The 26374-nt window shown below is 37.2% G+C and overlaps 1 pseudogene; it reads right to left on the reverse strand.

Annotated features, from left to right (window-relative positions):
• Positions 1-733: 733 nt before the first annotated feature.
• On the reverse strand, positions 734-26374 carry LOC136398333 (S-adenosylmethionine decarboxylase proenzyme-like; annotated as a pseudogene).

The following is a 26374-nucleotide window of genomic DNA, read 5'->3' on the forward strand; positions in this document are numbered from 1 at the left end:
AGAATTCGTTCTAGAAATTGGAGACACTGTATTTCCACATGTATAACACACTTGTATAATCTCCTGTATAAGATGCACTTTAATTTTGGGGCCTAAAATTTGAGAAAAAAAATATTACATGAAGTGATTGAACTCAAGTTTCATTCATCATAAAATTCATACAACTCCTCAACAAGTGTGAAAAAGTGGGAAATGCAAGTAAAAAATCTACAACCACTGTATAAGATGCACCCTGTTTTTAGACCCCAAATTCTTAGGAAAAAAAGGTGCATCTTATACACAGGGAAATATGGTATCTAGATTAATATCTTGGTAGTGATTTAATAAAATAGTCTTGGATGGTTAGGTTGAGGCCAACACCTAACGAAGATAAAAGCCTTTTCTGTGGGGAATTTTGGATGGTACCTAAAGAAATACTACACTCTACATAAACCAAATGGAATTGTGGTCATAAGTGTTTCGTAGAGGAAAAGTTTTTTTCTACATGAACTTCAATTTCACAACAAGAGTAGCATAGAATACTTAAACACAGAAGAGAACACTTATGCACAATATCTAATTTCTTGATATAATAATGTATACAATTCAAAACTATAATACTATCATTACATCTAGGGCTTTCTGCAGCTACATGATGGTGATTATAGAAAACATGGCCCTCAGTGTCAATATTTAAAAATCAGCCACCACCTTCCTCTATGTGTGTTCCTTTTTTGTGTTTTTCTTTTTTAAATCAACACTGCTGTTGTTGCTCCTTCTTAGCAAAACTGGTTGTAATTATTGAACATAGCACTCTGGAAATCAATATGTTTAAAACCTTCAACCTCTGGGGCAAAGAAAGCACTGTATGACATTCAGAACTCTAGTTTACAAACAGGGTCGTCACAAATTTTCCTGGCTTGAAGACTTTTACAACTTTCCTGATTAGGTCATCATAGGAGGTCTGACTTAAATTTGTTTCAACGCTAACACAAGAAAATCTGGTTCCGGAGTTATGTGAATAGTTCAGTAAGTGCCATCTGATTTTATTCCATTCGTTGAATGCCCACAAGGATTGAATGTTGTGGCATCAATGACAGAACCTGGCATCATGTCTCATGAGTTTCATCCTTTGAAGTAATACCATCTTTCACATAGAACTGGTCCATACTGTTGGGTCAGACTCATCAGAATTTCCAGGATTTAATCTCACTGACAAATTACCCTACTTTCTGGGAAATCCAAAGTATACAAGTACCAACAGTCAGAATTCACACATCCCATACAATATGCTGCTCCATTTGGGAGAATTGGGTTAAGAAACTATTTCTTCCTTGAAATTCCAGTGTGGGCACCCTTGGTGGGAAGGCTTGATAAAATTCTTACCAGAATAAAAGAAGCTTTGAATTGTGTCAAACTTGTTTCTCTCACTGAATACATATGCTTCCTGCTTGTCAGTTTTTGTCATACTTATGATTATTGCACATCTTTCAAAAGTATGTCCCACTTGATCTAGAGATGGTGCGAAGATCCCTAGATCCTTGATTATGTCAGATTGCTGCCTGGAAAACCAGACCTCCAATAGTTTCCATCACTGTGAAACTAGCAAACAACCAAAACCACAAAAAACCAATTGAAGTGAATCTCTTCCCAGCCACTGCTGCAGATTGTTCCATCTGTTACTAAAGATCAAGTTCATTTTTTTGCTATAATTTGATATTAATTTTTTTTTCAGACTAGTCACATTCAGTTCCTTTATTCTACAAAGATCTGTTGCCCTGACCATCAGAGCTGAAGGTTAAAATTAACAGAGAACATTTCCTAGATACTTTTAACTTTTTAACTTTTCAAAGGATATGCTTATAAATCTGATAAGAGTTTGTTCTTGGATTTTATTTACTGAATATTGTATTTTTAAATTATTCACTTTTTCTTTGTTAGTTGTTCCAATGTTTTTTTTCTTTGTATTCTTTTTTTTTAATTTTAAAAATAATTTTAGTTTTTTAATGGGGCGACATCAATAAATCAGGATACATATATTCAAAGATAACATGTCCAGGTTATCTTGTGGTTCAATTATGTTGCATACCCATCACCCAAAGTCAGATTGTCCTCTGTCACCTTCTATCTAGTTTTCTTTGTACCCCTCCCCCTCCCCCTTTTCCTCTCCCTCTCCCCCCTCCCCCATAACCACCACACTCTTATCAATATCTCTTAGTCTCACTTTTATGTCCCACCTACGTATGGAATAATGCAGTTCCTGGTTTTTTCTGATTTACTTATTTCACTTCATATAATGTTATCAAGATCCCACCATTTTGCTGTAAATAATCCGATGTCATCATTTCTTATGGCTGAGTAGTATTCCATAGTGTATATGTGCCACATCTTCTTTATCCAGTCATCTATTGATGGGCTTTTTGGTTGTTTCCATGTCCTGGCCACTGTGAGATATTAAATTTTTTTTAACATTTACCTGGGGTTTTTTTTTTGAGTAAAAGTTAAACATGAATCTGTTTAAAATAGAGGCAGATATAGTTCAGTCTCTTATAGTCCACTCTTTCTCTGTTCAAGAGAGCAGGGTGAGAGCTAGCTAATGTCACCAGCCATACTGTGGAAGCCTCACCCTTCACTCTTAACAGAATAATAAAACCTTACAGTTGAAAAAAAATTTAAAGTTATTTACCCAGCCTCCTTCTCTTCCTCTTCCTCCTCCTTTTAATTTAAAACACCTTTGTTCAATTTAGATGTAAAATTATTGGGGAGAAGGAGCTTCTGATACTATCTCTGGTTCCAAAGCCTACTGTTTTTACTGTTTACCTAGAACATATATATGTTGCCCTGGATTGTATTTCTTATTAAGTATTGGTCTGCCTGACCAGGTGGTGGCACAGTGGATAGAGAGTCCAACAGGGATGTGGAGGATCTAGGTTTGAAACCCTGAGGTTGCTGGTTTGAACACGGAATCATAGACATGACCCTATGGTAGCTGGCTTGAGCCCAAAGGTCACTGGCTTGAAGCTCAAGGTCTCTGGATTGAGCCCAAGGTTGCTGGCTTGAGAAAGGGGTCACTTGCTCTGCTGTACCTCACCCCCCCCCCCATCAAGGCACATTTGAGAAAGCAATCAATGAACAACTAAGATGCTACAACAAAGAACTGAAGCTTCTCTTTCTTCCTGTCTATCTATCCTCTCTCAGTCCCTCTCTCTGACTCCCTTTCTATCTGTCAAAAAAAAAAAAAAAAAAAAGTATTGGTCTGGGCAGTGAGGAGCAGAAGTTCTTTTGATTGAGACACCCTGCCCCCCAAAACGTATTGGTATAGGGCTGTTTGTAATAAACAAGAATATTTATGCTTTACTTATTTTTTATGTATTTAAAATTTTTTTATTATGATTAATTTTAATGGGGTGACATTGATAAATCAGGGTACATATGTTCAGAGAACAAATCTCCAGATTATTTTGACATTTGATTATGTTGCATACCCATCACCCAAAGTCAAATTGTCTTCCGTCACCTTTTATTTGGTTTTCTTTGTCCCCACCCCCCACCCCTATAACCACCACCCTCTTGTCCATGTCTCTGAGTCTCATTTTTATGTCCCACCTATGTATGGAATCATAATTTTTAGTTTTTTTTTTCTGATTTACTTATTTCGCTCAGTATAATGTTATCAAGGTCCATCTATGTTGTTGTAAATGATCCGATGTCATTGTTTCTTATGGCTGAGTAGTATTCCATAGTATATATGTACCAAAGGTTTTTAATCCACTCGTCCACTGACGGGCACTTGGGCTGTTTCCAGATCTTTGCTGCTGTGAACAATGCTGCCATAAACATGGAGGTGCATTTCTCCTTTTGAAACAGTGCTATGGTGTCCTTGGAGTATATTCCTAAAAGTGGGATAGCTGGGTCAAAAGGCAGTTCGATTTTTAATTTTTTGAGGAATCTCCAATACTGTTTTCCACAGTGGCTGCACTAGTCTGCATTCCCACCAGCAGTGCAGGAGGGTTCCCTTTTTTCCACATCCTCGCCAGCACTTATTCTGTGTTGTTTTGTTGATGAGTGCCATTCTGACAGGTGTGAGGGATATCTCATTGTGGCTTTAATTTGCATTTCTCTAATGATTAGTGATGTTGAGCATTTTTTCATATGCCTATTGGCCATCTGTATGTCCTCTTTGGAGAAGTGTCTATTCATTTCTTTCACCCATTTTTTGATTGTATTGTTTGTCTTCCTGGTGTTGAGTTTTACGAGTTCTTTATAAATTTTGGTTATTAACCTCTAATCAGTTGTATTGTTGAATATGTTCTCCCATTGTGTAGTTTGTCTTTTTATTCTGTTCTTATTGTCTTTAGCTGTGCAAAAGCTTTTTAGTTTGATATAGTCCTATTTGTTTATTCTGTCTTTTATTTCACTTGCTTGTGGAGATAAATCAGTAAATATGTTGCTGTGATAGATGTCGGAGAGCTTACTGCCTATGTTTTCTTCTAAGATGCTTATTGTTTCACGACTTACATTTCAGTCTTTTATTCATTTTGAGTTTATTTTTTTGAATGGTGTAAGTTGGTGGTCTAGTTTCATTTTTTTGCAGGTAGATGTCAATTTTTCCCAAAACCATTTGTTAAAGAGGCTGTCTTTAATCCATTGTATGCTCTTACCTCCTTTGTCAAATATCAGTTGTCCATAAAGTTGTGGATTTATTCTGGGTTCTCTGTTCTGTTCCATTGATCTATTTGCCTGTTCTTATGCCAGTACCAGGCTGTTTTGAGTACAATGGCCTTGTAGTATAACTTGATATCAGCAAGTGTGATACCTCCCCCTTTATTCTTTCTTTTCAAGATTTCTGAGGCTATTTATGTTTTTTTTTTGGTTCCGTATAAATTTTTGGAATATTTTTTTTATATCTTTGAAGTATGTCATTGGTATTTTAATTGGTATTGCATTGATTTTATAAATTGCTTTGGGTAATATAGACATTTTAATGATGTTTATTCTTCCTAACCATGAGCACGGTATATGCTTCCACTTGTTTGTATCATCCTTGATTTCTTTTATCAATGTTTTATAATTTTCCAAGTATAAGTCTTTAATTTCCTTGGTTAAATTTATTCCTAGGTACTTTATTTATTTATTTATTTTGGTTGCAATAGTGAAGGGGATTGTTTTCTTAATTTCTCATTCTGACAGTTCATTGTTGGTGTATAAAAATGCCTCTGATTTCAGAAATTAATTTTATATCCTGCCACCTTGCTGAATTCATTTATTGAGTCCAGTAGTTTTTTGACTGTGACTTTAGGGTTTTCTATATACAATATCATATCATCTGCAAATAATGATTGTTTTCTTCTTCTTTTCCAATTTAGATGCCTTTTATTTCTGCTTCTTGTCTGATTGCTGTGGCAAGGACTTTCGGAATTATGTTGAATAAGAGTGGTGAAAGGGGGGCACTCCTGCCTTGTTCCTGATCTTAAGGGGATTACTTTTAATTTTTGTCCATTGAGTATGATGTTGGCTGTGGGTTTGTCATAGATGGACATTATCATGTTGAGGTATGCTCCCGGTATTCCCACTTTGCTGAGAGTTTTGATCATGAATAGGTGCTGGATTTTATCAAATGCCTTTTCTGCATCCATTGAAATTATCATGTGGTTTTTCTCCTTCCTTTTGTTTATGTGATGAATCATGTTGATTGATTTGCGATATTGTACCAGCCTTGCCTCTCCAGAATAAATCCCACCTCATCATGATGTATGATTTTCTTTATATATTGTTGGATACGGTTTGCTAATATTTTGTTGAGGATTTTAGCATCTAAATTCATCAGGGATATTGGCCTATAATTTTCTTTCTTTGTGTTGTTTTTGCCTAGTTTTGGAATCAGAATTATGCTCGCCTCATCAAAGGAGCTTGGAAGTCTTTCTTTCTCTTGAATTTTTTTGAAATAGCTTGAGAAGGTAGGAGATAGTTCTTCTTTGAATATTTGGTAGAATTCACTTGTGAAGCCATCAGGCCCAGGACTCTTCTTTGTTGGAAGTTTTTTGATAACTCTTTCAAGCTCATTTGTTGTAATTGGTCTGTTTAGGTTTTCTGATTCTTCCAGATTAATTTTTGGAAGATTATATGTTTCTAAGAATTTGTCCATTTTATCTAGGTTGTCTAATTTTTTGGCATACAGTTCTTCATAGTATTTTCTTACAATATTTTGTATTTCTGTTGTGTTAGTTGCTATTCCTCCACTCTCTTTTCTAATTTTATTTATTTGAGTCTTCTCTTTTTTTTTTCTTGGTGAGTCTGGTTAAAGGTTCATCAATCTTTATTACCTTTTCAAAGAACAAGCTCCTGGTTTCATTGATTTTCTGTATTGCTTCTTTAGCCTCCATGTCATTTATTTCTGCTCTGATCTTTATTATTTTCTTCCTTCTACTACCTCTGGGCTTTACTTGCTATTCTTTTTCTAGTTCTTTTAGATGCAGGGTCAAGTTGTTTATTTGAGCTTTTTCTAGCTTCTTAAGGTATGCCTGTAATACTATGAACTTCCCTTTCAGGACTGCTTTTGCTGTGTCCCATAAATTTTGAGTTAATTTATGCTCATTATCATTTATTTCTAGGAATTTTAAAATTTCTTCTTTGATCTCATTGTTAACCCTTTTGTTTTTTAATAACATGCTATTTAGTTTCTGAGTGTTTGAGTATTTTTCAGTTTTTCTGTTGTGGTTGATTTCTAGTTTCATGCCATTGTGATCAGAGAAAGTGCTCTATATGATTTAAATCTTCTTTAAATTTGTTAAGATCACTTTTGTGCCCTAACATGTGGTCTATCCTAGAGAATGTACTATGAGCACTTGAAAAGAATGTATATTCTGCTGCTTTAGGGTGAAAGCTTCTGAAGATATCTATTAAATCCAGTTGATCTAATGTGTCCCTTAAGTCTGCTGATTCTTTGTTAATTTTCTTTCTTGAGGATCTCTCTAGTGATGTTAGTGGGGTGTTGAAATCCCCTACTATTACAGTATTGCTGTTGATCTCACCCTTTATATCAATCAAAGTCTGCTTTATATAATTACATGCTCCTATATTAGGTGTGTAGATATTTATAATGGTTATATCTTCCTGTTGGATTGCTCCCTTTATCATTATGTAGTGACTTTCTTTATCTTTTACTATAGCCTTTGTTTTAAAGTTCATTTTGTTTGATATAAGTATTGCTACCCCAGCTTTTTTTTCATTTTCATTTGCAAGAAATATTTTTTTTCATCCTTTTATCTTCAGTCTTTGTGCATCTTTTGTTTTAAGGTATGTCTCCTGTAGACAGCATATGTATTGGTCCTGTTTTCTTATCCACGCAGCTACCCTATATGTTTTGATCGGATCATTTAATCCATTTACATTTAAGGTTATTATTGATATGTAGTTGTTTATTGCCATTTTATTCTTTAAAGCTGTATTCCTCTTTTGCTATATTTTTTCCCCCTTTGATCTGTTTACAACAGGCCCCTTAGCATTTCTTGCAGCATTGGTTTGGTTGTAGTGAATTCCTTGAGATTTTTTTTGTTTAGGAAGCTTTTTATTTCTCCTTCAATTTTAAATGATAGCCTTGCTGGATAAAGCAGTCTTAGTTGTAGGCTCTTGTTCTACATTACTTTGAATATTCCTTGCCATTCCCTTCTGGCCTCAAGTGTTTCTGTTGAGAAGTTGGATGTCATTCTTATGGGGGCTCCTTTGTAGGTGATAGCACCTTTTAATATTTTCTCTTTATCACTTAGCTTTGATATTTTGATTATGACGTGTCTTGGTGTAGATTTCTTTGAGTTTTTCTTTAATGGAGTTCTCTGTGCTTCTTGAACTTGTGAGAGTTTTTCCTGAACTAATTTAGGAAAGTTTTCAGCTATGATATGATTGAACAAAGTCTCTATCCCTTGTTCTTTCTTTCTTCTTCAGGAACCCCTATCATGTGGATGTTATTTCTCTTCATGTTGTCATAGAGCTCTCTTAGACTTTTTGAGTCTCTTTTCTTTTTTCTGCTTTGCTTCCGTGCCTTCATTTATCTTGTCCTCTAACTTGCAGATTTGATTCTCAGCTTCATCCATCCTGCTTTTAATTCCTTCCATTATGATATTTATTTCTGATATTGTATTTGTCATTTCTGACTGATTCTTTTTTATTATTTCAATGTCCTTTTTTATATTTGCTATGTCTTTATTTAGGTGTTTGTAATGATCATCTATTGTTGTTCTAAGATCTTTGAGCATCCTAACAATTGTTATTTTAAACTCTGCATCCAGTAATTTGGTTATTTCTGACTCATTCAGGTCCTTTTCTGGGGATTTCTCTTGATTTGTTTGTGTTGCATTTCTCTGCCTTCCCATTTTGTCTGTGTATAAGAAGGTTTTGGCCTCTGGAGTCCAATGGGTGTGGCCTCTGTGTTCCATAGGTGTGGTCTGTCTGCAGGCCCACCACCCCCTCTGCTGCTGCTGCCTAGGGCATTTGGGTATGGGTGTTGCTGGTGCCAGGCCACTGAGGCTGTCGCTGTGGTTTCTGCCTCTCCTCCATGGGAGGGGTTGTGATCACGTGCCTGGGTCTACAAGCCTCAGCGGCCTTGGCCTTTGCCCTGCCCCCGCGGATGGTATTATGCGCTGCACCTGGGCTGTAAGCCTCAGCACTGCAGGCAGGGGTGAGAACCTTTGCTCAGCTGTGTGTCTCTGCCTGCTCTGGTGTTTCACCCCACCCCTGTGGTAGGAGCTGGCTCCAGTCTGCTGCAAGGTTTGGTTCTGCCAGCCGGGAAAGGCTGTGCACCTGTGTGCCCTTGCTCAGCTGTGGGTCTCCACCCCTTCCGGGGCTCCACCCTTTCCCCCGCAGGCGGGATTGCAGGTGGGCCCACAGCTGGGTCTGACCACTTTCGTGTGTCCTCTCTGCCCCACAGGGCAAGACTGAGCTTACACCTGGGCCTCAGTCGTGGCCAGCAGGCTTCCGCCCTTGCCAACAGAACTGCGCTTCTGTGTCCCGCTGCCGTCAGCTCTCCAGCTAGTCCTCAGCCATGTGGGTGGGGGTGCTGCAGCTCAGACCCTAACACTCTATACTGTAGTTCTGAAAGCTCTCTCCTTCTAAGTGACTCTGCTCTGAATGCCAGGGGAGAGCTTGTTTGACTGTTTTCCTGCTTCCCTTTGCTGGTATTGCTGTTTCCAGGGAAAATATTCACTTCAGATTTGGGAAGTGACTCAGCCCAGGGGTTAGGGTGGCTGTCCCTCAAAGTGTTTCTTCCTGTGCCTCTTAGATTACACTCTCTTCCCACTGCTTCGGTCCTCTCCTTTCCCCCATCCCCCGGAACCCTGGGTGGGTGGTTGTGAAAGAGGTTTTCTGTGCGGTCTCTTTAAGAAGAATCCTGGGTCTGAGAAATCTGTCTCTTTCTCACAAACAATATCCTGACTTGTTTCACAGCTAAATACTGTCCATATGCCTCTTCTAGGCTCTGGGGCTGCAGGTTGGGGCTTTGTTCCTGGGGCTCAGGACCCTTACCTCTTCACTAAACTCTCTTCCTGCCATGTGAGTCTCTCTGGGCTGCCGTTTGCTCTGGGGAGCTGGGCAGCCCTCTCCATGTTTCTGCTTTTCCTACCAGTCTCAGTGTGGTTTCTTTGGTGTTCCTTGGTTAAAGAGTTCTCTTAGTTTATTCCAAAGTTGTTTTTTTCAGATGATATTACTTAAAATTAAGTTGTAATCCACTTTGGTTCTGGGAGGTGAAAGTTGGTACATCCGCCTACTCGATTGCTATCTTGCAGCTCCAAGAATATTTATGTTTTAAATGAAACAACAAGGCAAACAACAAATCACCTAGCTTTGGGTACAATATGAAGGAAGCAGATAAACCTACAGGTTGTGCAGCTGAGTTGGAGTCAGGGTTGTCAGGCACTGCGGATGCAGCCACTGAAAACTGAAGAGCCTATGGTTATCATCCAGAAGGACAGTACACACAGTTAAGCTAATCAAATCCTTAATGCTTTTATCCAAAGATAATTCTGAAACACCCAGAAAAAACTTAGAATATTGTATAGGTTTTAAAATAGGCTGTAACATATAAAAATATATTTTTTAGAAAGCAGAATTTGGTAACATAAATAAAACGTAAATAATATTGAAATGATGATTATATACATGACAGCATCACACTGAAAGAACACTGTGGCAATGATGACTGTGTTGAAATGATTTTTCTGATAACAGAACAGGATAAACGAGTGTAAATCACAAACATGTCAGGCTAGGTAATTGAATGGTCCTGACTAACGCACTTGAAAATCGATTAACTTCAGAAATAGTGGCTTCTAATCTTGTATTTATAGCTTTGTCCCTTTTCTCCTCTTAATTTCAAGTCCCAAGAGTCTGCCACAAATAGAGCTATATACAATAGCTAAGTGTCTTTTTAGGATTTTCCAGTTTCCATATCATTTGTGGAACTTCCATAGATTTTCTTTAGTGGATGCTGCAAAAATGGTTGAGTTTGGATGAAAGAAGTTAAAAAGAAGTGCACTCTGTTTTATGCTTCATACTTCAGGCTGAGAAGATGAAAGGACAGGTCATGAAAATCAATCCCAATCTTTTGCTTTCTATTTTTAGTATGGGTCAAAGAAGGCACACTCTCCCAGACCTGGGTTGGTAGAGAAAAACAACACAAGGTAGGTGTTATTTGATTGGAAAGAAAATGATATTCAGGGACTGTGGAAGTCAGCAGTCTACCCAGGAAACTAAACTACTGTGTACTTAGAAAAAACAAGGGCAGGGTCTGACCTGTGGTGGTGCAGTGGATAGAACGTGGACCTGGCATGCTGAGGTCACTGGTTTGGAACCCTGGGCTTGCCCAGTCAAGGCATAGACAACAAGAAATCAGTGAACAACTAAAATGAAGCAACCATGAGTTGATACTTTTCACTCACCCTGTCCTTCTTTCCTCTCTGTAAAACCAATAAATAAAATCTTTAGGAAAAGCAAAAAGCAAAAAGAAGGAAGGAAAGAAATTATTTTGAGACCTGAAAGGCAAGGCTATATATAGTAATTACATTGCAGACATAGCTCAGAACCTTTCTTTTTCTCTCTCTTTATATATTTATCCCTCTCTTTTTCCATGAAATTTTATCTGAAAATTAGAGGAGTTTGTTTAGGTAGGAAAACAGTATTTCTCAGTATTTAGTGTTTATATCAATAGAAAAATGGAAATACTGGCCATTCATTCAGATGGTATTAAATTAAAAATCTCCTTTTGCTTTATTTTGTGGGGTAGTAAATAAGAAAGAAGATTTTCAAGTACATTAGAAATGAACAACCAGCAGAGATGCAATTACATAGTCAGATTTGAAGTATACATTCATGAATTCATTCAACAAATATTTGTTGAATACCTAATATGTGATAAACAATTATGTGTTTTCCAAAAACTCAAGCCTTTCACAGAGGCACTTTGATATTCACATGTACTATTTTGCACATGGTAGCTTAGTATGGCATCTTTTTGAGAACATAAATGTGTGTGATTTAGCCCATGATGAACAATTGCTTGAGATTTGGGGTTCTTCTATAAATTTGACATGATGTGTTTGTCATATTTTGGAAAATTCTTTTTCATAACACATTTTTTTAAGATTAAATTTTGCTAGCAGATTTCTATTTTCTCACAGTTAATCATGCATGCGACTTGCTGACAACTACAGGAGACTAAATTTAAGACAAGATTTTAGGAAATTATTGGGTTTATTGAATGACTTATTGTCCTTGTATCTTGAACATTTTCTTGATTCTTTGTTTTTCTTCTCATGATTTTCTATATATGCCACCTGAATGCTGATGACAGTTTCCTCTTTCATAAAGAAAGAAAGAAATTGAACTGATTTCAGAGATTTAAGAGTGATGATATAAAAGAGAAAGAAAAAAGTCTATCATTTAAAGGTAATTGCCCCCAAACCAGGCAGCCTGAGTTTTAATCCGCACTCAACCAATGAGCTAGACCATTTTCATTAAAGAATCTATTTTTTATGTACTTCTTTTCTATGAATTATTAACATATTCTGAACCCTTATTATGTTTCAGATGGTATTTATTAATTCATTTTATGGGGTGACTTTGATTAATAAAGTTATACAGGTTTTAGTGGTACAGTTCTATAATACATCATCTGTATATTTTCTTGTCTTTACCCCAAGTTAAGTCTCCTTCTTTTTTTATGGCAGAGACAGAGAGAGAGACAGAGAGAGGGACAGATAGGGACAGGCAGACAGGAAGAGAGAGAGATGAGAAGCATCAATTCTTCATTGTGGCTCCTTAGTCTACTTAGTTGTTTATTGACTGCTTTCTTAGATGTGCCTTGACCAGGGGGCTAGAGCACAACAAGTGACCCCTTGCTCAAACCAGCGACCTTGGGCTCAAGTCAGTGACCTTAGGTCTCAAACCAGTGACCTCTGGGTGCAAGCCAGAAATCATGGGGTTATGTTTATGATCCCATGCTCAAGCCAGCAACCCTGCACTCAAGCTGGTGAGCTTGCTTTCAAGCCAGTCAAGCCCAAGTCTCCTTCTATCACCATTTAGCTCCCATACCCACTTCTATCTCCCCTTTCCCCTTCCAGATACTCTTTTAAATTAGAGTTTTTCGTGTGTTATTTTCTATTCTCATAACAATCTCAGTTGCATCTGACCAGGCAGTGGCGCAGTGGATGGAGCATAGGACTGGGATGTGGAGGACCCAGGTTCAAAACCCCAAGGTCACCGGCTTGAGGACAGGCTCATCTGGCTTGAGCACAGGCTCACTAGCTCGAGTGCAGGGTCATTGTCTTGAGCATGGAATCATAGACATTACTTCATATTTGTGGCTTGAGCCTAAAGGTTGCTGGCTTGAAGCCCAAAGTCACTGGCTTGAGCAAGGGAACTCTCGCTCTGCTGTAGTCCCCTGGTCAGGGCACATATGGGAAAGCAGTTAATGAGCAACTAAGGAAACTAAGGAGCTGCAACAAAGAATTGATGCTTCTCTCTCTTTCTTGTCTGTCTGTCCTTATCTGTCCCTCTCTCTTTATCTGTCACAAAAACAAACAAACAAAAACCAAAAAAACAATCTCAGTTACAACTATGATTATCTCCACTAACCAGATGAGAAAACTGATTAACAGAAAAAATAAATAACAAGGATATAGAGTTAGTAAGTTGCAGAGCTAATATTTAAACCTAGATAGTTTGCTCATCATTACACCTTACTGCTTCTCTACAATATCTTTTATCAAATCACTCTAATGAAAAACAACGAATAATAAGTTACAATGTTCTAAATTGTACTTGTTTACATTTTTCTTTTTTGATCAGTGGTCCCCAACCTTTTTTGGGCCATGGACCGGTTTAATGTCAGAAAATATTTTCACGGACTGGCCTTTAGGGTGAGACGGATAAATGTATTACGTGACCAAGACAAGCGTCAAGAGTGAGTCTTAGACAAATGTAACAGAGGGAATCTGGTCACTTTTTAAAAATAAAACATCATTCAGACTTAAATATAAATAAAATGGAAATAATGTAAGTTATTTATTCTTTCTCTGCAGACTGGTACCAAATGGCCCATGGACTGGTACCGGTCCATGGCCCCGGGGTTGGGGACCACTGCTTTAGATGATTTAAAATGATAAACATAACTCTTAGCCAAGACATAGAAGTTTATAAAGTTAAAAGTATGGCATTTTATTCTTCAGACCTATAAGTTTGACTGTTAATAGTTTTCTGTGTGTCCTTCGGAAAGTTTTCTATGCTCATATAACGTGTTTTTCAATGCAAAAATTGAATATAGGATAAAACATAACAATCGATGATATACATCTTCATCAGTGCATATTTATCAAATTTTAAAAGAACTGTCTCAAGTTTCACTATATACACTTAACTGTGCTTCTTCTGATGGTAGTATATATTGTTTCTAAGTTTTTATTACTATAACAATGTAGCAATAAATTACCTTGTACATACATACATTTTATCAAATCACTCTAATGAAAAACAACGAATAATAAGTTACAATGTTCTAAATTGTACTTGTTTACATTTTTCTTTTTTGATCAGTGGTCCCCAACCTTCCTGAAGCTATTTGGAAAAAGACAAAACAGTGTTAGTACATATTCTCTGGGTCCTACTTCAATAGTGGAAGCATATATATATTCTTAGAGAATAAATTTCTAGAAGTAACATATTCTTGAAAACCATAAAGGGTAATTGTTAATTTAAAGATGTTAAAAAAAAAGAAAGAGAGCAAGGATTTAAAAACCTATTTAAAAAAATGACTGAAAACTTTCCTAATCTGGTGAATAAAATAGACATACAAGTCCAGGAAACTTGAGAGTCCCAAACAAGATGAACCCAAAAAGGCCCAGATTGAGACACATCATAATTATATGTCAAAGGTTAAAGACAAAGAGAAAATCTTAAAAGCAGCAAGAGAAAATCAGTTAGCTATCTACTAAGGAGTTCCCATATGGCTGTCAGCTGATTTCTTAACAGAAACTTCGCAGGCTAGAAGAGATTGGCAAGAAATATTCAAAGTGATGAAAAGCAAGGACCTATGACCAAGCTTACTCTACCCAGCAAAACTATCATTTAAAATTGGGGAACAGATAAAAAGCTTCCTAGACAAGAAAAAAGTAAAGGAGTTTACTGTTGCCAAACCAGTATTACATGAAATGTTAAAAGGTCTTCTTTAAGAAGAAGAAAAAATATGAATTATAAAATGGCAATAAGTATATATCCATCATTCATATGCTCATTGCAGCATTATTTACAATAGCCAAGATATGGAAATACTCTAAGTATCCACCAATAGATGAATGGATAAAGAAGTTGTGCATATATACAATGGAATATGACTCAGCCATAAAAAAGAATGAAATCTTGGCATCCACAACATGGATGAACCTAGTAGGTATTATGTTAAGTGAAATAAGTCAGATAGAAAAAGACAAGTGCCATATGGTCTCACTTAAATGTAGATTCTAAAAAACAAGGTAAACAAATAAATAGAACAGAAAAAGACTCTTAGATACAGAGAACATTTTGACAGTTGCCAGATAGGAGGGGTTTGAGGATTGTATGGAAATGTTGAAGGAATTAAGATATATAAACTGATTGTTATAGAGTAGTCATGGGAATGCAAAGTACAGTATAAGTAACATAGTCAGCATTTTAATAACTGTATGGTGTCAGATGGGTACTAGATTTACCAGGGTGATCACTTTATAAGCATATAAATATTATAGGTTGTATACCTGAAACAGATATATTACTGTACATCAACAATAATTGAAAAATAAAAAAGTATTAAGAAAAATAAATAACTGCCTGCATGTTTTAAAAGGGAAATTAATAAATACAGTTTCTTAGAAGTTGTTTAACATCATGTGATTATTTAAGGAATAAATACACTTATTTGATCCAGCTAATAACACTGTTTTGTCTTTTTCCAAATAGCTTCAGATATATAGAAAAGATTTATATAGGCGGATGGGGATCCTCAAACCCCTCAGCGAGATCTTCTGAGCATGGCTTTTAAGATACCTAGAGGCAGAAAAAGCCCAATAGAGATCAGGGGAACTACCAGCTTTTAGGATATGCCCTTAAAGGCTCCAACACCCCAAAGGGGTCTCATAGGATGCCTTCTGGGTCCTGCTTCAATAGTGGAAAGGAAGGTCATTGAGCTAAAGCCTGCCAGACTTTCAGGCCTCTTCTGTGAGGAAACAGGGACACTGGAAAGTAGGCTTCCCCCTTGCTCCTCTAAGGTGGGGTTCAGTCTCTTCTAGCCCTGCTCCAGCCACCTATGACCTAACCTTGCCCAGAATGCTGGGGTTTGCCACTGAAGGCTGAAGGTGCCCAGGGCTGTCAGCCCCATCTATGACACTGTGGACAAGCCTAGGGTATTTCTTCCAAGAAGCAGGTAAACTGATCTCATTTGCACAAGGGCCACTTAACTATGTCTTGCCTGAATAGTCAGGTTTTTTATTCTTCCCTCAAAGATCTCTGTTGTGGGTGTTGATAGTCCTATTTTTTGCTGCTTTGTTTAATATATAGTGTTTCCTTTATTCCTCCTACCTCAATGCACCACTCATATTTCAGGCTGGGACCTACTTCTAATTTAGAGCTCTCTTTCCCTCTTTTGCCAACTTCTCTTATGAATCTACCTTTGCCACCTAGCTTAGTGTATTCCAAGGTTCTCTTTACCAAGCCACAGTCGCAGAGCTCCAGGGAAAAGCAACCTGGTCTCATCTCTCCAGGCAGAGGAGAACAGAAGCCCCATATCCACGCATGCTGCAAATGGCCTTTCCAGTCTGCCTGAATCATTACCAGCTAGAAGCAGCGGTCATTGGGACTTGGACGTGAGCTGCAAAGTATAGAATTGTGACAACAATTCCAGTGCCATGCAGACTTTTCCTGGTAGTGGACTTTTCCTGGAGTCTTGCTCCTGTGACAGCTCCTAACAGACTGAACTGGGGTTGGGTTGCATTTTTCAGGGAATTGGCATGGTGTTGGGGCCAACTTGGACTTGGTGAACATGTTAAGGAGGACACTACTCTTTTATAGATTCTTGCTGTATTGGCCAAGAGTTTGCTTAAAGGCTTTAGTCACTGTAAAAAAAAAAAAAAAAAAATAGAAGACTAGATAAAGAAAAAAAAAAAAGAAAAAAAAGAAAAAGAAAGAAATAAATACAATATATATTCAAGTTTTTCTCTGTGTGTGACTTTTATGCCCTTGTGCAAACCAGCTCCTCCAGGCCCTTGTTTTCTCATTTGTAAAATAAGAATAATCAGTTATTTTACATTTTTCTGGATTATTTTGAGAATTAAAAAAAATATATAAATTTTTGAAAAAAATTAAATGCTTTGAAAATGTAGCTAAAATCCTATGACAGATACTGTTAGTCATTTATTCAATAATAATTCTTCCCTTATGCCAATGTGTATTACACCCAACTTTATTCAGTGGGACCATAGGTTTCAAGGGTTCTTGGATCCTTTCTCAGCCCAGGGAATGAATTATAGTTGTCCTAAAGCAATTGGTTTATTCTGCTTGTCTGTGATGGGTTTAAGAATAGTCAAGTGAATCTCTTCTGATCACTAGACTTAGAATAAAGGCCATCTGAGGGACTTTCGGAAAAAGGAGAGGGTAGGAGGCAGAGACACTCTGTTTTATGCTTGTGGAAGTTGTACTGTGAGGATGTGATGCCAGACTGCTGAATTAACCAAGAGGGCATATGTTCAAGGACAAACATCTATATATGCTATGTGGAAGATGCTAGAGTCCTGATATCAATGAGCTGCTGAAAAGAACAACTCTGGAGCTTTTCTATTCCTGAACTTCTTGTTGAAAGAATTGCTTAAGAAATTGACTTTTTTTTAATGGTAGCTGGAATCATTTTAGTTGATAAATAATTACTAGTTCAAAGCACTTCCTCAGCTTCAAAAACCATATTTACTTATTCCTCAAAGCTTATTTTGCTGAACCAAATTGAAAGTTTGAATTATTATTCAACAAAGTAATTCAGGCTTCCAAGTCTTTTTTTTTTTTTTTTTTTTAAGCAATAGCATCTTGCAGAAAAAGAAAGGATTCTAATTTTGCTTTTCTTTTAACTGTGAAGATAAATTGAGAATGTTATTAAACAATGCAGAAGTGAAAACAAAGTATACTTTTATTTTTGAAGTTGTTTCTACTATAACACCATCACAGTGTGATGAATGAAAACCTCATAGACATTAAGTACACATGAACTGTTTTAAATAGTGATGAGCTGATGGGGACCAGTTAGCCTTTCTTCTAAAAGTTCAAAATTTCCAAATATAAACAGTTTAACTTCATTGCATTCTAATCTTTTGAAGAGAGTATTCTAAACTTATGAGATGTAATCTGGCACACATAATTTAAACTGTGAAGTTTATGTTTTGGTTTCAAAAAGATATTTGTTTTGAATGTCACTGTAAAATTTTTGCAATCTGAAAAGATGATCTTTTTCATGAAAGGAATTAACTAGACACTCATAAATTAACAAGGCTCTTATGGAAAATAGATCTGACTTAAATAACCAAAGCTGTTCTAGAGTTTAGCTAGAGTTTTATTACATTAATTAAAGGTAACATTTTCTAAAAGGCATGATATTTGATTTCACAATATAATGTATTTTTTCATAATTTAAACTAGAAAGCTCAAATGATATAGGCCATTTTCCCAATATTGCACATTAGTAGTGTTAAAAGATAATGTGGGCTGATATTGATAATTCTGAAATCTGTATGATCTTTTTGGATTAGAAAAGTCCAAGAGGCTGATTGAAATGGTTTAAGAATGTGGTCTTTGAAGTCATGCAATTTTGAATTCAAATGCCTATTCTGCCATTTAGTGTGTCACCTTAAATAATACATATACCATTCTCTACACCTTGGTTTTTACATCTATTAAATGGAAGCAAGGGAGAAGTGTATGATAACATGTACCTTCTGGGTTAGAAGAGTAAATGTAATGATTTATGTAAGGCACTCATCATGGTAGCTGGTCCATTAGAAGTGCCAAACAAATGCAAGTTTTCATAGACAAAAAAAACACCCAACTCTCTTTTGTTTATGTAAAGTATTAAATTTTCTAAATGATTTATGTCATAGCACCCCAATTAATTTTTTTAAGACAAATGAGAGGAAAATAGGACAGCTATTGATATTACTGTTTTATAAAAGATGAAAAAGAGGGAATTGTCAATGAGACTGAGATCATTCCAGGTTTATTTGTTCAATATTTAACAAGTATTTATTGAGAAAGACATGCCAAGATACATATTAACGTAAGAACCAAAACAAGAGCTATCCCTCTGTACATCTGTTATTTTTGCCAACTAGTATCCAGACCTCCTTCTCCCTTTTGGCAATTGAAAATTCTCCCTGGGTAACTTATCTCTCCCCCATTGTTTGCAAACTGGTGGTGCAGAAAAACATGGCAGAACTCAAGGCAATCAATCTCACTTGCCTCAGTTTTGGAAATTTGTGGGAAAGGACACAAGGATAAAAATAATTGCAGTTTATTCAACCTGGGTGACACTGTCTGTTAGTTCATGTAAAGATTCAGAGCTTCTCTAACTTCTATCTTGACTATTTGATGCCATAAGGTAGATAACATTCTGTAATAAATTTTCTTTTGGCTTAGTTTAACCAATGTCAGATTATATTGCTTTCATCCAAAGAAACTTAATCCTTTGAAAGTGTGACTTAATTCATTCTCAGAAGTTTTGGAATCTGTTTCTAGGACAACATTGTTATAATATAGATAATGTGACAGACAGGAGATTGTCCAATCTTAGTTTATTTTGTACTTAAGAGGAGAGAAATTATTTATGTATTAATGTTCTGTGTACAGTGGAAGCAAAATAAAGCAATGGCAATATTTCCCTTAGGCTAATCTATTCCTCTGGTTCTTTACTTCCCATTCCTGTTCTATTTCTCTTTTCCATTCTATAACCATTCTGAATCTGCCTCATCTTTTCCCCTTATATATTAGGCACATTTTTCACTTATACGTGAGCTTGGCTTGGCTTCAATCTGCATGTTGGGTCCAGATCTTCCCTGTGTGCCTCCTTGTTCTTCTTGGATGGAGTATATTACTCTGCTGGTAGGTGACAGAGATTCAAATTCCAAGCCAAACCCTGAGAGCAAACCTAAAGTTTTCCTTGCATTATATCAGCTACAATCCATTGGCTAAAATAATTCATGTGGCCAACACCAATATCAATACAAGTGGGGAACAGACTCTATACAGTTGGTGGGTGATACCGTAAAGTCATGTATAATTCTATAGCAAGATAGGAATAGAATAACCGGGGATAAGAATCCAGCCTACCACATTTCTACATGTTCACCGAGTCCTGGAACACATTTATCTCATGTTTTCTATTTATCTCATGTTTTCAGAATTTAAGGTGAGTTAAGGTAGAGTAGAAGGAAGGTAGAGTCCTAGATAATTCAAAACTGTTTATTCTGTCTTAAACATTGTGAGTAAAATATCATGTTAGTAGAGTTTTTTAAAATTTTTTATAAAACTCCAGTGAGGCTTATATACAAGGAATCTGAAATTTAGAAAGATTAAGTTTTCACAAACATAAAAAATGATTAATTGCTCTATAGCCATGGCAACAGGTAGTCAGTCAATAGAACTAGATATAAACCAAGTCTCTTAATCAACTGCTTCTGTGGGTGTACTTTTATAAGCCAGCCAATCAGGGAAAGGGCTTAGCTTCTGAAAGTCAGCCAATCAGGACTCATTCTAATAAATGCGTTTCTGAATTTCAACTAATCAACCACAGTCTTTATTCCTCAGTAATCAGGCTTCTACATGCCTCTAAAAGTCTCCAAGAACTACATGCTTTCCCAAAATCCTACAGAAGACCCGCAGAGCCTATGCCTGACCAGCATCCCTCTTTCTTGCCATAGTAAGCAATATATTCAGCTCTGTCTTTTTATTTCAGATAATGTGTGATTGTCTCATTGACCTTTGACATGTTTACACAGCTGGAAAATGGAAGAATCAAACAACAAACAAGTTCCAGATGATTTTAGAGCCTAAACTTTCACCCAGCACACTGTCTTACCTCTCCTCCTTTCACGATAGTTACTCCCCTGGTTCTCTTCTCTGCAAAGGAAAGCAACTAGGTAAATTTGACTCTTGACTGTTATATAATTTTTCATATCTTATCTATTCAGCTAACTTGTAAGATCAGTTGAGCGTTATACAATTTAACATTCCCAGTGGTGACTAATTTATCAATTATTCACTTATTAATTTAAAAGATAGTCAATGAAGTACTTACTATGTGTCAGGCACCATGATAGTGATAAAATTAAGAAGTTTTAGCTTTCAAGGGTTGGCAGCTGAACTGCAATGTGAAACGTGCTACCCTGTATGCAGGGTGCATAGGGCCAGAGAGGAAAGAGTGCCTACGTTTGTCTTTAGCATTGTGGGTACTCAATAATCAACCACCAAAAGACTGATATGTGGGTATCAGTTCTTTGAAGCAATGATTTTAGAGCAGAGTAAGAAAGTTCTCAAAATAGCTAAAATTCTTCAAAAGTCAAATATTTAATCAAGAATTGCGTTAACCCAAATTCTGAGTTATTTGGAAAGAGGCCACAGAGTAAATATGTAGTTTATCAAGGGGCTATACATGGAAGACAACATCGTTTTCTATTTCTATTGTTATCAAAGTTTCGTTTTTATTTTTCTTATCAAGTGTATATAGTTTTATAATACAAAATACTACCCAGTTATAGATAACTGATGGAAAAAAATTAAAAAGTATAGAAAAAATACTTTCATAATGTTTAGTAAACAGGAGCTGGCTTAATAAGGAGACAGGAATTTACAGCGATGCTCAACTTACATTTATATACAGTTTCTTTTTATTTTTAGTGAAAGCTATTTTCCTTGATTATTTCCCACTCTTTTTCCTTGGTACTTTAAGAAGTTTTGAAAAATTGACATAATCATTGAAATGAAAGTTTTTACCACAAAGGAAAAAGAAAACATCTCTTGTTTATATAGAAGATGGCTGCTCTACGACACAGAAGCAATGTTTTCGTTTAGGCATGATTAATGAGTGGACACTGGCTTAGATTTCAGTACTTTTTTTGCTTTTCCCAAACAGCTGTGACCTTCGCAGATAAATTTCCTGGCTGAACCGAAAACTGAGGGCCACTGGATGATGGTCATAGAGGCCGCAGGGGAGATGGGTTCTCTTGTGTCTGCTAGCGCTGCATTAATTTGATGTGAGATGATATGTAACTGAGTTACAGTGACCTGTAGCCTTGATTCACCAAAAAGACAATAAGTGCATTTCAAAAAGTTTAAAAACATTGTTGGAAAAGTGAGTTCCAGTTGCAATTACTGCAAAGAGTTTGACTTTAACCCCTTTCTTCCTTAAGGAACCCCAGTTACTTCACAACCCATTCTTGCCCCTATCCCCACACTAACATCCTTTGGACTTTCTAAGTAGCTCTTTACTCTTATGTTCTGAATATACATTTCTTTCCTTTATCTGGAAGGTGCCTATCTACAAACCCAGTACCAGAAGCTAAGTGATCACTGGTATCAGATAAACTTACTCTTATATTATTAAAAAGAGCACACTAACTATAATTTCTTGATCATTTTTAAGTGCTTTGATCACTTCAAGTCAATTAATGCAGGATTTTACAAAATCCCTGTAAAAGAAGTACTATTATTATCCCTATTTTACAGACTAAGAAAGCTAAGTTTTAGCAAAATGAGTCAGTTGCTCAAGTTCGTAGAGCTGTTAAATGGCAGAGTAAGGCTTCCCATCCAGATCTTCTTGACTCCAAAGTCCACTTTTTTTCACAGTGCTGCCTCAAATGCCTTTTTGACTGCTAAGGGGTTTTGAGGGACATTTGTAATTTGATAAGGGATGGTGCCACAGGAGTGATGTCTACCTTACAATTTTAAATATCAACAAAAACTTGTGGGGGAGATATGTTATCTGATGAATTGGTAGTTCTCCTGAAATTTCTCAATGCAATCTAGAAAAGCCTCTTATTCATCAGAGTCAGGCTAACTGTTCAGCACAGTAGTGTGATGATAGGAGCAGGAAGAAAAGCCCCTTGACGTGTGTAGCCTTTCCTCTTGTCACTGACTGTTTATCTCCCTCTTTCTATTGGTAAACAAAGGAATAGAATCACAATGCAGAGACTGCTGGAACTTTAGTGTTTCATGATCTTGGTGATGACTAAACTTAAAGCCTTCATCATAAAGAAGATGAAACTGAGTCCCAGTGGAATATAACACTGAAAGCAACAAATGAACAAATAAGACAAACAATACTCGCAGACACAAACAATAATATGGTGGCTACCAGAGGACAAGGGGGTGTGGGAGAGGTAGTACAGGGTAGAGAGGGTCAAATATATGGTGATGAAAAGATACTTGACTTTGGGTGGTAATGCAATATACAGATGATATATCATAGATTGCACACTTGAAGCTTATATAATCTTATTAACCAATGTCACCTCAATAATTTTTTTTCTTCTTTTCCAAGTTGAGAGGAGGGGAGATAGAGAGACAGACTCCTGCATGCACTCTGACTGGGATCCACCTGGCAACACTTCTGGGGCCAATGCTCTGCCCATTTGGGGCCATGCTCACAACCAAGTTATTTTTAGCGCCTAAGGAGAAGGCTTTACAGAGCCATCCTTAGTGCCCAGGACCAATGTGCTCAAGCCAATCCAGCCATGGCTACAGGATAGGAAGAGAGAGAAAGAGAAAGACATAGAGAGAGAGAGAGAGAAAGAGAGAAGGGGGGAGGAGCAGATGGAGAAGCAGATGGTCACTTCTCTTGTGTGCGCTGACCAGAAATAAAAGCTGGGACATCCACAGGCTGGGCTGATGCTCTACCACTGAGCCAACTGGCTAGGGATCAATAAATTTAATAAAAACAAAAACAAAAAGAAATTGTGTCCCAAGAGCAAAGTGATTTAAATTCATCCACCTACGAAGTAAGTGATAGGGTCTAAACTCAAGTTCTCCCTCCCTCCTCTTCTCTCTCCCTTTCTCTCCATTCTTCTTCTTGTCCTTGTCTTATCCTTTTCCTCAACCTCCTCCTTCACCTCATCTTCCTTCTCCTTTTTATCCTCTTCCTTCTCCTCCTCCTGCTCTTCCTCCTTCTCCTCTCTCGTCTTCTTCCTCTTCTCTATATACCTTTCTCTATTTTTCTCAGCAAGCATTTATTATATATCTGTTATGTGCCAATCACTGAGTATTGGGAGTACCGCAGAGTAAACACAGTAAAAAAATCTTTGCATAATGGAGTTTACACTAGTGGGCAAAGGCATATAACAAACAAACCAGTAAAACTTTTATTATGGAAGATGGTGATAATTATAGAAAAATATAGCAGTGAAGTGTGATAAGAAGAGCAAGTGATGCTATTTCAATAAAGTCCTTCCTAGGCAAGGGGCCATGAAGAGAATTCCAGGTGGAGTAACAGCAAGTGGAGAGCACAGTTGGGCTTGACCTATCTGAGGAATAGCAAGACCAGTCTGCCGAGAGCTGTGAATAAGAGAGCAAAATCACAGGAGGATCAAGAGAAGCCAGATAACCCCTCTTATCTTACCGATCAGTCAATATCTTTACAGCAACATTAATGTTTCTTTTTAAGACGTTCATATAATGGCAAGTCTAACTAATATCTTTTTTACAACAATAGCTAATGTCAGAGACCTTCCAACCAAAGGTATGCAAGAAATATAAAACCCACCGGACCTGGAGACAACTATCTCAATGTAAGTTCTACCATAATTATTAGCTACATTATTTGCCCTGTTTAAGCTTCTTTCCCCTTCTCTGTAAAATGGAGGTTATGCTAGCTATTTTTCAGGGTTTTTATGAAGGTTGACTATTTTAATTATCCCAATAACCTTATGAAGTTGTAATGATTATTATTCCCAGTTGCAAATGAGATCTTGAGACTCAGTTAGACTGAATATAACTTCTACAAATGGCAAATGGTGTGCTAGAATTCAAATCCAGCTGGACTGGTTCCAGAGCCTGTATTCTTAAGACCTTTCTTTATTAGCTTCTCCACTGTAATACGTAATATTTTATCATAGCACTCACTATCCATCATTGTAATTTTGTTTATTTTTTTATCCTACTATATAAGCTTGGAGAAACCCAACTATAAATGTGTGGGACTAGCAAAGTAAAATCATCTCATTGCAATGTCTTTATTTAGATTTCAGACACAGGTGGGGTCTGAAATGCTTAATGCAGAAAAATTTGGGTGTGTGAGATAAAGTTGTGTGAGCAGTGTGCCAAACAGTACGACATGGATACTGAGTGGATAATGGGGGCGAATCCAGATGATAATAGCTCAGGCGATAACAAAGGTAATGAGTTTATATTGGAAACTGAAAGCTATAGGAGGACAGTGATATGATGTGATGTGATCTAAGGTCTATGGAAGTTTGTGGTAGGAGTGACTGCATGCTTTGGAACTGTATATGCTGGCAAACAGAAAAGGAAAAGAAAGTACTTCCGATGGTATCTTGACATACAAGTTTAATTCATTTCATGGGCGAGCTCGTGACTCAATTTGCTCATGTGTCAAATTGAATTTCCCCATTTAAATGAATGGAAATGCAGTTAATCCATTCTGGCCCCCAGAAATCACATGAATTTTTTTGTTTTATATGCTTTTAAATAAGGAAATGTACTTTATAAATAACAAATACATATATGTATATACATAATAAAAGAGAATGTAAAGAAATAAACTGATTTATGAAGTATATTTACCTTCAAGGTCAGGCAAAAATGCTGGTGGAGGGGGAGGAGACATTAGCATAACAATGCCCCTTCCCAAGCAGAAAGGTAATTAAAACAATTTTACAGACAGCTGCCCAGCACCAATTTTTTCTTTTATAGATTTTATTTATCCATTTTTAGAGAGAGAAAGGGGGGGAGGAGCAGTAAGCATCAACTCCCGTATGTGCCTTGACTGAACAAGCCCAGGGTTTTGAATCGGCAACCTCAGTGTTTCAGGTTGACGCTTTCTCCACTGTGCCACCACAGGTCATGCCCTAGCACCATTTTTAACAATAAAAGTGAGCAAACTCAAAAAAACACAAATTTTACAAACTCATTTGCCCAACATTCCACCCCTTTTCCTCATTTTGCAATTCACACTACAGGCTTTCCTGTGCAAGGAATTAGGCATATCATACAAACAAATTACAGCAACAGCATAAGTCATACAATTTTAACCAGACCTGCTCCCCCCTCCATCAGAGTCTCTTATATTGTCCAAAAGCCGCATGTCCATCCAACAAGGGAGCTGGTGTCCCCTCTGGTCGCAGTCCAAGCATCAGTTCACACACATGGGGCCTCAGGCCTCCCCCCTCATCCCTGCCATCCTGGCAGCTCTTAAGACACTGCCCCAAGGGGGAGCATGTGGCAATGGCAGCCAACATCTCCACCTCTGCTCCAGAGAGCATGTTGCCATTCACTCCTATGTCCCATAATCGTAGCAAACCTACCAGGGGCTTAGTTGGTACTCTTTGCTGCTGGGCTTTTACCTTCTGAAGTCTTGGAATGGCAAGTTCAGCCCCAGTCTCCTCATCCTCAGAAGAGGAGCTGGAAATGCTTGCTCCTGCTGACTCAGAGCTTCTCTGCCAGCAAAGCTCCAGTGTAGGCTCCTGTGGCTGCCAGCTATATATACCACTTCCAGGGAAAACTGCAACTCACAAACCTGTAATTCCTTCTCCAGACACTGCTTCATTTCCAGGTGCAACTCGTGAACCCGGTCGGGCTCTTTCTCCAGCACTTGTTCTAGTTCCAGGACGTGCAT

The sequence above is a fragment of the Saccopteryx leptura genome, chromosome 3, assembly GCF_036850995.1.
Source record: "Saccopteryx leptura isolate mSacLep1 chromosome 3, mSacLep1_pri_phased_curated, whole genome shotgun sequence".
NCBI lineage: Eukaryota > Metazoa > Chordata > Mammalia > Chiroptera > Emballonuridae > Saccopteryx > Saccopteryx leptura.